We start from the raw sequence: 15,185 nt of genomic DNA on the forward strand, positions 1-15,185 counted from the left end.
TCACAGTCAGTGTAAGGTCCAGTAAATGTATTACTATTATACCACACAACTTGTTAATGCCAAACCCGTGGCCAAAATATGTGCACAATTGGGAATATAGGTCACATACTGCTGTAGTACATATGAATGTTGCTAGATACGCAGTTATATGTATTACCACACATATGTCAAAGGACATGTTACAGACATACCCACACACACATCAGACATAATTACAGGACACAAAGGTATGACAACCCAGATAAGCTTTCAGTGTGTACTATACAGTACTGTGTGTCAGTACTTACACAACCTTAATCTTGAGAAATGTAATCTGTGATGAATACAAGGACCACACAAAACAGTGGATGCAAGCAATGTGGACATACACCATACTTTGCTGTACAGACCCAGAGCTTCAATTAGTACTACAGTACACACAGGATTTGCATTCAACATTGGTACCAATCAATAATCATAGATGTAGTGCTTTAGCCTCCAATGACACACCCTCGTTAAAACCAAGGGACTTAATCACATTGTATGCAATAGAACTTGTTCTGCCTAGCAACAGAATACACAGCTTTTGCTAGGATCAAAGCAAGGACCCATAATACCATAACATAAACAGTTTCCCACTAAGCTATCCCACAGATATATATCTTTGATATATTCACAAACATATTAACCATCACAGTCCGTCAACAGTACAGAGAATCTATTGCAACAAGTAGATGTAGGTGTGTATGAGTGTATGCATATATATATATATATATATATATATATATATATATATATATATATATATATATATATATATATATATACACACACATATACATATACACATCCATCTGTCTACATACACACACACACACACACACATATATATATATATATATATATATATGTAGAGGCACATATACATTTCACCTTTCATAGTGAGAATATCAATTATACAAAGGATGTAAGGTGTACAGTTTGTTTGTGTCTTTTGGCTTTTAGGGGTCGCCACAGTGGAACTCCGGTCCGCTAATGATTGGCAGTAGAGTTTTATGTGCTGGCTTGCCAGGCCTAACGCACAACCTTCAATGAAGGAACGCCCGTTCACACATGTCACCACACAGAAGACGCTCTAACTGAGAATCGAACGGGTAACGTCTAACTGTGAGGCGACAACGCTACCGCAGCACCACCACCACAGTCTGATGTAAGGTGTACAGTAATGTAATAAAATCGCACAGTCTTGGGATAAATGCATTGAAGGTGTTCACAGCCCAGGTAGCTTTAGCAGGCCTTACTGGCTTCAACATTGGAAACTGAACAAACCACCCACAGTGTTTAACCACCACATGTCATATACCAGCACTGTATGCTGTCTTGTTTGTCACACACTAAAACCTACATACAAATATGCGCATACTAACCTTCACCAACATATATATCTCCCCCCTTCGCAAACAGTTGCAATATGTCCCCTGCTCTATGCACATATACAGATGTGAATATATATGACACATATATATTTCTCCATATGTGTGTGGCATACACACACATGATCCACACTGTTGTAAGTCCCTGGACCTCACAGCTGAACTGTTGGGCCTTGCTGCAACACAAACAGGTGTCACATATGAACACAGACTAACATTAGGAGGGTATATATGGCAACAGTTGCCAATGCTAAGCTACACTTTAATATGACTATCATGCATGTGTTCTGTCACACTCATGTTTATATAATGTCAGCACTAATCCCCCCAACAGCCATTGGCCACACTACTGTACAGAACGCAGATAACATGGATCAGATCTTTGACATTTAATGCTGAGCTACACATTTCACAAGTATGTCCCACTGCCCACAGGTACACAGAATATTGTCCATAGCAGTAGTTAAGCAGAACATCTGTGCCTAAAGAAGTACTGCTGCCACATATGAATGTTTCACATTATGTAGACTATTCTTCAATAACATCTACTACATGCCAGTAAATACATATGTGTCACATACCTTTCCTTTGTATGATTTGGTAATATTTATTTTTCCTTTTCTCTCTCTCTCTCTGTCTCTCTTTCTCTCTGTCTCTCTCTCTCTGTCAGTCTCTGCAATAAAGTTATTGAGTTTGTTGGCAGAGATTGCAGCCTGCTTTTGTAGGAATTTGCACATGAGCATGTGATGGCCTCTGCACCAATTAGTGGCCACCATTTGCTAATTGCATGCAGCTTGCTGTGTAGTAATTGCAGTAATCACTGTCATAGCAACCCAGTACTATAAATTGCTGTCTCATGTAGGCGTGGCCCTTTCAGCTTTCCAAGATGGAGATCATCCTTGCTTGGTGTGGACATCATTGTTTAAGACAAAAGGTTGGTATAGTTCTTATATCAGAAGCCAGGGGTGTAGCCAGAGATTTGCATTTTGTACTCAGACCTAATGTTGCAGTTTCCAGTACCCACTTGTCAGTGTAGAAATGTACTCACCCCTCAAAATGGTACCCCAAGATAGATGGAAAGATGTACTTTCTTTTCAACTGTTACAATTAACTGCCATACAAAGCTAGTTATAGAGATGTATTCCTTTGGCACAAGAATTGTTTGTGAACTGCTATACTGTGAATATTCATTTACCCAGTTCTAAACAGTTTGTGCTTTTTAGTGTTGACATTAGCACAAGATGCTCAGAAAAACTGGACACATTTCAGTGCTGTGAGTATGCTTACCTACATCCTTGGTAGACCCTGCACACACAGGTATATTCTACATTTGGGTAGGGTTGCAGAAGTACAGAGAGCATAAGTAGTATTGTGTGGATTTTATATTGTTGGACTTACAGGGTTGCTGTGTACATGTTAGTTTATCAAGGCAAGTAGTCGGTCTGTGTAACTCCCAACTGTGGACATATCCACATGATCGCCAGAGAAAAGCCTGTTATTTTTTGTGTGTGCACCACACAGGTCTTTTTAGCAATAGAGCAATGGCATTCTTACAGTTGGTTGCTACCAGTACATGTCTACATCCATTTGTATTTCAGTGTTGTATTCCTACATAAGGGTATGCTTCCGAAACTCCTTCTAAAGCTATTTGCACAGTGTGTAACAGCAAAAAGACTAACATGCCTCAGTGTTTCTGCCTCTGCCAGAACTCTCAACCAATCAGGTACATATTTGAACAGAATCTGGGAAAAGTCAAGAAAAAGTCAGGGACAATCAGGGACACCTTTAAAATATTACTGCCACTAAGTTGAAACATTGAGAGAATCAGAGCATATGAATTGATGTACCTTTTCTGAAGTAAAAGAAGTGTTTAACTCTTAATTATTGTCATTATTCATTAAGTGTAATTCACCACTTTTCTGCCCAAACTCAGTAGTTTTAGGAGGGATTTAGAGGGACAGAGCTAAAATTTGTGTCAAAAATCAGGGACATCCCTGAAAATTAGGGACAGTTGCGAGTTATGGCCTCTGCCCTAAACAGATATGCCAGTGTTTATCCAGCTGTGATACTGTGTGGGGTTGTAAAGTGATGGTGTAACATTATTTCTTGCTAGAATGTCTGCTTCTCTTATCACAGTCATGTAATGTAATCCCACAACAACTGTTGGTAAAGATCCACAGAACAAGTTGTGTGGTACGGTATTCTTAATTTTCCTTTACATTCACTCATTCTGATGCATGATATAATTATTTAAGCACCAACTTGATGTTTATTTATTGTGGCTTAGTGGTATTTCATGTTGTGTAGTGTGTGCAAAGTCCAGAGTTCGAAACTTACAGAGGTGTTTTATTTTGCTCCTGAGTAGAACAAGGGCCCTCACATACAGAGTGAATAAGGAATTTTAATCAGTTTAAGCAAGTTTGTGCAGGTTTGCGCAATGCTACGCATTGCTTAGCCAAGCGCAAACGAGTGCAAACCCACGCAAACCCCCTCACTACTGCTTAATAGTGCTTACTGTATGGAAAATAGCTCGGGATGTGCATGACAGGTGTAGGGAAGGTCCATAGCTGCCCATTTCTTCAACAGCAACAGCAGTGCATATGCAATAAATTTGGAGGTAGATATGAACCCTTCAACCCCTGAAAGAGGGGTGAGGACAACAAAGTATGTTGTAATGCCAATTAAATAACATTTCTTGTGTCCAGTGGACATGTGTGCAAAATGGGTGGCTATGTATGGGGCGTAATTTTTTTTTTTTTGGGAGCAGATTGCCCTTTTTTTAAGTGAGAGTGGAATGTGGAGTAGAGGAAGTAGGTATATTTGGGGAGGTAAGTTGGGGAGGTAAACAGACAAGACAAACAAGATGCATACAGGGGTGGTATATGACACATGTGGTGGGTGAACACCTTTGACGTGGAGGGATGTTTGGAAATTGCAAGCCCATGAGCCCCCAGATGAAAACAATGGGACTGAGGTCCCCACCAATGGGCAGCCACCACTTCACTTTCACAGCCCAGAGGGTGACTGTGCTGGGAACTGTGTAGGAGGGGCAGGCTGACCTGGGAGTTGTGCCACTCGGGCCTCAAGCTAGCATAGAGGTTCTGCAGCAGAATGTTCAATCTCTCTACGCACCACAGCCTGGACCGTTCGAAGGGTGATAGGTGCCTCTCTGCCCACTCTTGCACAGAGGGGCCGAGCCCCATCCCCTGCAGTGCTTCCTCCCAAAGGTGGCACAGGGCCAGTGGAGGAGGAGGTCCCAGGCTGAGCACCAGATCTGCTGGTGCCAGGTGCCATGGCCAGCTGAGGTGGGACAGGTGGGTTTGCTGGGACCGGCCTTCCCATACAAACTATGTTTTGGAGAGTTTAATAAAGATATGGGTTAGTAACAGTCAACAGCATTCCCAGTTAGTTATAACAGCATGCAGAAGTATTCCCATTAAACCAACACACCAGATTTTCAACAGTTGAAAAGCAAGCATAACACATACATATATAGAACAATAGTGGACATTACAACAGCATGCAGGCTGAATTGATGGTAACAGGCCACCAATATTGTGGTATTTTAACAAGGCACATGCATAAACATAAATGCAAATATTTATAAACCAATAGGACATATGTCCCAACAAATGTTTTAAGATTAGACATACCGACTGAGGTGTGAAATTGCACTTTTTATGCACATACAGTAGGGTGGGAAACAATAGCTCAATTAACAACTTATATATCCTTCAAGTGTTCACTACATTCCTATTAACTGCAGTTATATGTCCCTTACATGTATTATTACACTACCCAATGTCCTTATATTGTGCAACTGGATTTTGCTAGATCATTATATACATGAGCTGTATCTTACATACAAACTGTCCAAAATGCAGATGTTACTGCAGCATATTTTGAGAGTTGCTCACACACACAGACTACTGCTAAGATGGTACACTGACAGATCTATGTTCATATAATTATCTAGATATGTTCAAGTGAAAGTATCAGTTATATGTTAACAGCTCCCTACATTTATGGCAGCACACTGACATTTCTGGGGAACACAATACCAAGCTACTCATGTGCCAGATTAACCTGTAGATGTTGGCCATGAACCAACAGTTGAGGGCTGTACATATGCATACAAGCTACTGGCACTCCCTTCATCCACCTTATATGGGCCTTCCCAAGTGTGGGTTGACACTGCTTAATACAACACTACTATTTGTAGAATGCAACAGTACAACAACATATCAAATAAAATGACATAGACACACTCCATGAATCATACAGTTATTAAAGGATTATTACACCTTTATTTATTGAGTTAAAAGACTTTTTGAAGGCTCTCTCATTTATTTTATATAACAGTACATGCAGAATAATTACTAACCTGCCTCATGACACAGCCTTTGCAGCCTATCTTCATGGGCTTGCTGGTTCATAGCCCGGTCAACTGCAGCTGTGGAGTAAATGCAGTGATATTGAGACATACCTATCCATAGTATAGACAAGCATAGCAATTCTTAACTACTTAATACAATGGCTACTTACTCAGTACTGGGGCATTATGCATCGTATGGGATTCCTGGATTCACTGTTCCAGTTGATCTTCCCTACATCTCTTCAGGTCAGAATAATGGTGCCCGACCTGCTCACCAGTCCGAGGAACACCAACGGCACTGGTGAGATCATGGGCAAGACTGTTCCAGGCCTCCATTTTATATTGAGTACCCTGGTACTGGCCCCACAGGAGTCTTTCCTCATGATTGTGGACAAGGAGCCAAACCATTATTTTGGACTCCTGGATGCCCCAGCGTTGTGCTCTAAATCGAGTGCCTTCACCAACACCAGCCATGCTGACTGCAGAAGGAAGCTACAACCAGTTATAGCAAGTATTCCCACCTGTGGAGCTTAAATATGTCTCATTTCCCGCACTTATTTGTGATTGGCCAGTTTTGGAAAAACTCAACTGTAGGCACGCCTGCTTAGCTGATGTTGGCAATTTTTAAAATTCCTTTGATAGATATGTGTCTGTTGAAAGTGCATGTTTGTGAAATGCTGCCATGGCTTAGTGGTTAAGTGCTGTGACTATAGTGCCCAGTATCCTGAGTTTGAGCCCTGTCACTGCTTTTTATTTTCCTGCTGGGAAGACCTGACTGGTTAAGGAACAGTAAAGCAAGTGTGAGCATGTTTACCCAACTTTGCTCAACTTTGCCCGACTTTGCCCAACGTTGCTCAACGTTGTTCAACATTGCTCGATGTTGCCTGGTGTTGTGCTGGTTAGCGCGGTGCGCAGCTACGCGCAAATATGTTGAGGTTGCACTGGTTAGCACGGTGCGCAGCTATGCGCAATTGTATTTAAATATGCTCAATGATGGTAAAATGTACTTAGCAGTGCTTTATATTGCTTAACATAGGGTACTCATGCCTCAGAATGCATAACCATTTCACCTTTATATATATATATATATATATATATATATATATATATATATATATATATATAAAATTTGTTCACTGCTACATTTAACATTTCAATGCTTTTTACAAAACTTATACATAAAAAAGTCAGGAAATATTTTTGTATACAAATTTCCCACAGAAAATGGAGCGTGCAGTAGTGGGACTCGAACCAGGAATGCCTCCTCTTTGTGCGAAGGCTCTAACCACTACACTATCACTATGTTGCTTAATTTGCATATTTTTTTTTATTATCCTCTTCTGGTGTCTAAGCTGCTAACTGTAGCTAAGCAATGGGCAAACCCACGCAAACCCGCGCAACTACGGGCAACTATATCGGAAGAAAAAAATTATTTTATTTTTAATTTTGTAAGTTGCTTAACATATGGGGGAGTGTAGTGTTACATTGTACACATGTGAGCAGACTCGCTCATGTAACTCGAAATGGAGGCATTTCTTCTTTGCAGGGGCAGGGATTTTTGGACTTTTCAGCAGTCCAACATGCCCCCTACACTCATTCACGCTCCTTGTAAGCTTTAGAGTTGAGGCAGCGAGCCCTCATTAATATGCATGGTGCACTGCCATCATACTCTTACACTGACACTTCCATGTAAGACTAATCTAGTCTTACATGGTAGATTAGTAAATCCGGGGGAATGTCTCTTTCAAAGCTTTTCACATTACTTCTATGTTTTTTCCACTGACCGCATCATTCCAATTAGTTATACAAAGTGACTGTTTTGCTTTCATATAATCTGTTATTATCCTTCTGTGCATTTGGTTTAGATTTAAGTTTGGCAGAATTATCTAGCAACAAATTAACCTTAATAACCCCATGATGAATGCACATTAATGGTGGTAAAACTTGAAGTAACAGTAATTTCTTTAGGAACACCAACAATGTCTGTTATATTCTGTTCTCTTGTAGTTTTTTTTTTTTACAGTCTGAAGCAATTGTTGTTCCTGAACATACATTATGAATAATTGACTTACTAATGTTGTTGATTCAATATTATTCCAGTCTGTTTCTGGTAAATTTAACTGTCCTTCCACTATTATTCTTCCCTCCTGTGTTTCATGCGAGAAATGTATGAATTCCTCTTGGTTATCAGCACTTGACTTTGGTGGTCTATACACTCCAACAGTTGTTACATGTTCCAGGGTTGTATTTATTTTCACATTTGCAGAATCTATAGTATTGGTGTTATCACTGAACATGTAATAATCACAAGTCTCATAACTAACTATCTTTAATCCCTATCATAACACCTTCAACTGATTTTTATTAGAAGGTTTGTTACAGTAAAAACATTTATACCCTGACAGAACTGGTTTCCAGTCATTGTTCTTTAACCATGTTTTACAATCAATAACAACATCAGTCTTGTGGGAACATAGTCAATTTTCCAATTAAAAACAGAAAAAAAATATTAATGCCCCTAGCATTAACAACCATCAGAGATGTATGAAATGTTGTTATCTATGAAATGTTAAATTTTAAACCAGGCAAAAATCATGCCTTGTGTTTGTCAAATATTGCAAACTAACTGTTGCAAACTTGTCTTCCCTGATCTTGACAAGTGTAAGCCATCCTTTCTGAACACGTATGGCCAAAATTAGGCTCAGATGCTCTATACCTTTCTATTTTTTAAAACAGAACATTTTTATGTAGGCATTTACACAAAAAATAATTTAATTCACAGTAACATGACTTTCTTTCCTATATGTGATTTGTGAAAAATATGTCCCAACACCCAGACAAGCTATGCTATGAAAGAGTGCTGTAAGTTCCCTACTTATAGTCAAAGAGTCCTTGCGGATGAAATCATTTTGTATTGACATGAATAAAAACAAATCTGTACTTCCTTACATTAAGGCTTTCTAAGGATCCTGGCAAGCATAACACTATCTGATGTCCATTATTTTCTCTGCAAATGTAAGTATCAGTTCCTCTAATATTTGAATCCCCAGTTATAAGAATATATTTTCTGACCAGATCTGAAGACTCTTCAACTTCTAATTCAGTGATATCGGCTCTATCAGTTGTTAAAAAGGAATGATCTACATCACCATTGCTCTTATTAATCCCACTGTTTGTATTGCTTATTACATTTACAAGCATACAGTTCTCATCCATCTGGCTTTGTACATCCATGAGCTATGTTGTCAATGTCTGTCTTTCTCCTCTTTCTTTTACAGTAATGTTCTTCAGTCTTTCAGTGTTCAATTTTTATTTCTTCTTTTTAACTTGCCTTTTGACTCTTTTTTTCTACTGTCTCTTTTGGAAACCTTTTTCTGTAGACTGAAGATTTTCTGATAGAAACATTGTGTCGTGCCCTAAAATTTGTGTGTTACATACCAAATCAGTGCCCTTTTTAGTACACATTCTCTTTACTTTACAGACATTTATCATTTTCTTTTTCTTCTTTGTAATTTCTTGTGAACTTCCTTTCTTTTTTTTTAAATTTCTTTCTGTATGCTCTGAATACTCATATTGCTGGCTAGTTGTATCCAGAATTCCAAAGTAGTCAGTGGCATTATCTTGTTTCATAGCAGGTTGAGCGATCTTTACAAACAATAGACATATTCTTTCCTAAATGTCTTCTATTTTTCTATGCCTAACATTATTTATCTCATCAGTCCATTAATATATGTAACAACAGTTCTCCAAGCCATACCAATTGCACAAGTGCAATCATCATCACTAAGTTTAGATTTAATACTAACAATGGTAAGCAAAATATCCAACTTTTTACATAAGGAACACAAATTACCAGTGCTATCAGTTGTTACATAACATTTATTACACTGTGCAAGATATTTGTGCTTTAGCAAATCATTAATGGCTTACTCATTTAATGAATCCATATTCAGATGCAAATTAATAAAAAATTCTAACACAAAAGAATAATTAAAATCAGTTACTACAGAATACAAAGAGAAATTAAACAAACTTTTAAGAGAAAAGTCACACAAACAATCTACAACTAAATATTAAATTAAGTACAGTAAAGTTGTTGCTCTGACCCCACAAGGTTCTAAAAGTCATGCAAATGCTGGAATTCATTTACATCTCTCATTATCACTCACAGACACACCTCTTTATAACAGTAAAGATCAATTAATCACAAACCAAGACAGGATTGTTTAGATAAGCTCTGAATTGGCCTCTCTATAGTCTGTGTGAATTTATTGCTGATGAGGCCCCTTAGGATGGACAAAGTTTGCCTGTCTAAAACCTATCCCTTTCTAACAAATGTTTGTTTGTGTCCAGTGGAACTCCAGTCCGCTAATGATTGGTAGTTGATTTTTACATGCCGAGTTACCAGCCCTGATGCACAACCTTCAACGTAAGTATGCCCTAGCAGAGAATCGAACCAGACAGCGTCTTACTGTGAGGCGACAATGCTACCGCAGCACCACCACCACGCTAATATCCCTTTCTAACAAATAACAGTGAAAAATTAAAGGTAAAACAACAAAATATGAATCAAAGTAAATTTTCTTGTCTAAAAGCTAACTCTTCCTTCTTAAAAGTGGTGATAATAATAGAACAGAAAAAAATGTCCTGTTATATTGCTGGGTTTAGTTTCACTGATAAAGGCAATGCCCCTCACATTCAATAGGTAAGATCTCCTGGTCAGAAGGAAGAAAATTCCTTAATCTAGTTCACAGCTAAATCAAAGGAGACCATGAGTGACTTAAAAGATGTTCCTCTTTCCTTTTTGCTCAGTGATGATTTGGATGGTGAAAAAAGAGGGATAGAGTCCCTTTTTTATTTTCTTGGAGAAGAACATCATTATAAGTAGGTATATCCTGAAACAGCACATTAGTCTTAGTTTCCAATTCCATCTCCATATTAGTTATAACAGAGTCAATCTTCACTGGAAATAAAAATGATAGTGCATGCCTCTGATGTGTGCCCTTTAAAATAGCAGGGAATTTTAATTGACCCTGGAAGCCTTTGTCCCAACATTTTCTAATTACTGGAGTGAAGACTGTCCTCTTGAGGTATAATGCACTGGAAGAATACAGAGCTCTCCTCACCTCTAATGACTATGAAGCCACCACTTTCCTCTGCTATTTGCAAACTCCTTTCTTGATCATGAGGCATGAACTTTTTAGCATTATTAGCATATGCTATTCTTGGAGTAATGCAATATGACCATTCCACCATCACATGTATCTTTGAGCCAAGGAAATCTTGCAAACTTAAAGGAATAAATTGGGTCAGATATTCTCCCTCTTGCTCCTCTGGTAGACCAATAAAACAAAGATTGTTGCATCTGGACCTATTCTTGATATCCTCCAAGTTTATCTTCAATGGAGCATGTGGCCAAACAGACCTCTTTAAGTTGCACCACATGACTGCTCACAATGGTCAGTTTGGCCACAACCTAAGCGTGTTGTTCCAGCACCTTATCCTATACTTTATTTAACTTCTGTTTGTGTATTGCAGTCACCTGCTTTATCTCTTGGCTGTCCTGTAAAATCAGCTGTGCCATCACTGTTAGTTGGTAAAGAGGGCCTTGAGATCATCTGCAGTTGTACTGGAACTGTCTGCCATGCTGTCAGCCCTTCGATGTCAGCCTAATCACAAACTCCTGTAGTAGCATTCCTGTAAAGCTGCCTTAGTGCTTCAGTTCCAATCAAACATGTCCCTCAACTCAGCAAAGCCTCACTCATGGTAATGAATCTCATTTCTAAAAAAAAAGTGGTACTAAAATATAGATATTCTACTTGCGGTGGCAGCTATGATAAAAACTCCCCTCCCCTCTAAAAGACATGCCTTTTAGCTGACGGTACAAGTTACATAATGAGGAAAGTACAGAGGAGATGAAAAAGCACTTACTAACATTGGGGAATTGGTCAAAACAATTGAAATTTAAATTGACTGTAAAAAATGCAAATAATGCATTTGGGAAGGAGCCATATAGAAAGGAGTATAGAAACGAAGAAGTAGTAACAACAGTAAAAGAAGTAAGGATGCTGTGGGATACTTATACACCTGATGCACATAAGTATATTTGCAGATGGTGTGGCAGACAGTATTCTACAGGTTGGCAAAGTATGATTTCTTGAGTGTCAATTGCCCAAGGCACAAGATGCCATGGAGCAGAATGATTATTGCTGTTTTCATATGAAATCCCTGTTAGTGTGATTTCTAAGTCTGCAGTGGCAGTAGTACCTGTTTTTGGGAGATTTATACCTTCTTTGAGTTGATGTGACCTTATATGTACATTTGGCAAGAAGGGACTTGAAGTTAAGTTTTTCAAATACTAGGTTTCAGCATTCCTGATTGTGAGGGTTTTGGTGTTCAAAGTTTCATAGCAAAACCATTTCAGAGAGGTGAGAAAGACTGATGGACTGCTAACAGACAACAGAAACAACAGAAGAGATGTCATCATAGAAAACAGGAAATCATTATCCTTGTAAATATACCCTGCAAAGCCCAGTCTGGTAGACTCTGTATTTCTGCTGACTTAATTTCCACTATCATATCAGCACAATGGAGGCAGTGCAGAGAAGGATTAAAATGGTGTAAGGGCTTCATTAGACTGCAGGAGCATAATACGCACAGTCTTGAAGAAGTCTTGAAGAAGTTGCACAGAAGGGGATATGCGAGTGATATGACAGAAACATTTAAAAACCTGAAGAGAAATCAGAGTTAAAGTATTCTCATTCTTTAAAAAAATGAATAGATCAAAATAAATGGACAGTCTAAAGACACAATGTGGAAGGCTCACAGGACATGTTAAGAAGCATTTCTTCATATAGAGAGCAGAGAATGAACTGAGCAACTCCCCCAAAATAAGGCTATATCAAAAACATGACAGGATTTGTAAATATATAGGAGAATCAAAAGGATAGTGGCAGGCTTTGTAAAATAATGTTTTCTTTAGTTGTTTATGTGTGATCTGCAAGTTGCCCAAAATGTAGGGAAGTGGCTGACCAAATGGGCCCATTGGTCAGTATTTTCTATTAAAGACTGTGCATCTGCATTTTAGTAAGGTGTTACCCTACTGGAAAAGTTACATGCCCAGTCTCATGTTTTTGCCAACCACCAGCAATCTTATTAAGAATAAAAGCTGAGTAAAGCTGTGAATAAATAGCTGAGGGTCCAAGAAGCTTCATGAAAAGTATTTTGTATCAAATTAAACCAAACTGCAGTAGTGCAAGAAAATGTAATAAATCCAATAAAACGCACTGATTCAATACATAAAATAAAATAAAAGATTAGTGCTTTCGTTCATAACAGAGTATTTCTTCAGATCTACACAGTATTATCAGTTACAATTTAAATAATACAGGCAATTAGTGCTGCAGATCACGTGACTTTAAAATAGGTTAAAGGGGAATGAACTCATTTAACCCCTTAGTCCCTGTAACTTGTAAAAGTAACATCCATTTCACCTCCTGACATTCAGTCCTAGTTGTTATATCACCTCCTCTAACATTAGGCTGACAAATCTCTAATACTGAAAATTTAAAATAATGATTATTTCCCATCTGGGTAACATGTTTTGCAAGGGCATTTTTACTATAATTTCTCTGGATATTGTAAAGATGCTCATGTATCCGATCTCTCAAACACCTATTAGTCTTGCCCACATAGAACATTCTGCAGAGCTCACAGGAAGCTAAATACACAACATTCATTGTATTGCAGTCAGCATATGCCTTAAGCTCATAGACATGTCCAGTCACAGGGTGTACATACATATCATCATTACTTACATAAGAACACATGGTACATTTACGACAAAGAAAAGACCCTGAAATGGCATTCCCTAAATGTTCATTACCATTATTAGCAACTCTGTTGGATATATAACAGAGCAGTCTCTTTAGACATTTCTGATTTTTAAAGGTAAATTGTGGCACTTCACCAAATGTCTCCTTACATTTAGCATCTGATCGTATTATTTTCCAGTGTTTTTTAATAATATTGCATGTAGCAGATGAATCATCAGAGAAGGTGAGGCACATTCTTGCCTTATCTAACAAGTTCCCAGTCTTGTTGTTGACAGGGCCCACTTCTGAATTCAGGTAGGGTTTTGATGTTTTGATCGAATGTCCCTAAATGAGACAACCTCATCTTGTGCCTCAGATATATCATCCTGTGGACAACCTTTTTCTTTAAAATTATTTGAAATTTCTTCAAAAGATTCATACATACAACTGTCCTTTGTATGCAGCCGGGCAGATCTATAAAATTGCCCTTTTAGCACATTCCTCTTTACAGATTTTGGATGCATACTCTTGGCATGTAAAATGTTGTTGGTCTTACAAGATTTAGTATAAATCTGTGTCTCAATGCCATCAGGGGCTATAATAATTTGTACATCCAAAAAGAAATCTTCTCATTAGATGAGCTAAATGTAAATTTCAAAAAGCTGGTGCTGCTATTAAGATATTCAACAAATAAACAGTCCACCAGAACCAACAAAGGTTCAACCAAGAAAATAAAATGAAATTCGAGCCACAGTGTGCACTGAATGAATACTAAAGATCTGAAACACGAAGATTTATTCAACCAACAACAGACCAAGCATATGCTTTCACCAGCAACCTGGCTTCTTCAGAGTCTGACAGTAAAACACTCCATATAAAAAACACTCCACATTTAAAGCAAGAATGCATTCTCCCCACCCATCCAATTAATCAATAAATCAATCAAACAGACAATTTCTTAAGAATACATTTACAACCAAGTATTAGTTTAAAAAACAATTCATAACATTTAATAAACTTATAATAGTCATACACTACATATGTATACATATAAAAATGTAATATAAAATTGCAGTTCCTCTAAATAACACTACTTAATTATTTTAACTGAGGCTTTATGGTGACACATTCATTTAGCCCAGGGCGCCTGGTAGCATTGAGCCTAAGCTGCCATTCCATTTCTAACCTTGCTACCCTGTTCTGTGCATCACACTGAATGTTAGACTTAACCCTATCTATAATAAAAAATGTTTTGAAACGCCGGACTTTGAAGCTACAACGGAGGTCTTTGGAGCAACGTGGAATCGTGATATGGACAAAAGCAGTCATCTTCCTTCTCTTAAAGAGCAGATATCCCAGTATGAAAAACTAAGCAGAAAATATAGAGCAATGCAATTAGACAACTTGTTCCTGATTAAATCGAGGGGGCTTAACCAAGTCCCTAAGGGTTTACGTTTATGGAAGTTGCCGATGGGGGTAGAAATGGATTCTGACATTTTTCAAGACCTGGTTGAACTGTTTCAAAAAGCAGGTATGGAACTTCTTGATTTAATCATTCGGAACAATAACAATAGACTCAATGTT

Source organism: Protopterus annectens, chromosome 1.part0 (genome assembly GCF_019279795.1).
Source record: "Protopterus annectens isolate FY-2018-M chromosome 1.part0, PAN1.0, whole genome shotgun sequence".
NCBI classification, from domain to species: domain Eukaryota; kingdom Metazoa; phylum Chordata; order Ceratodontiformes; family Protopteridae; genus Protopterus; species Protopterus annectens.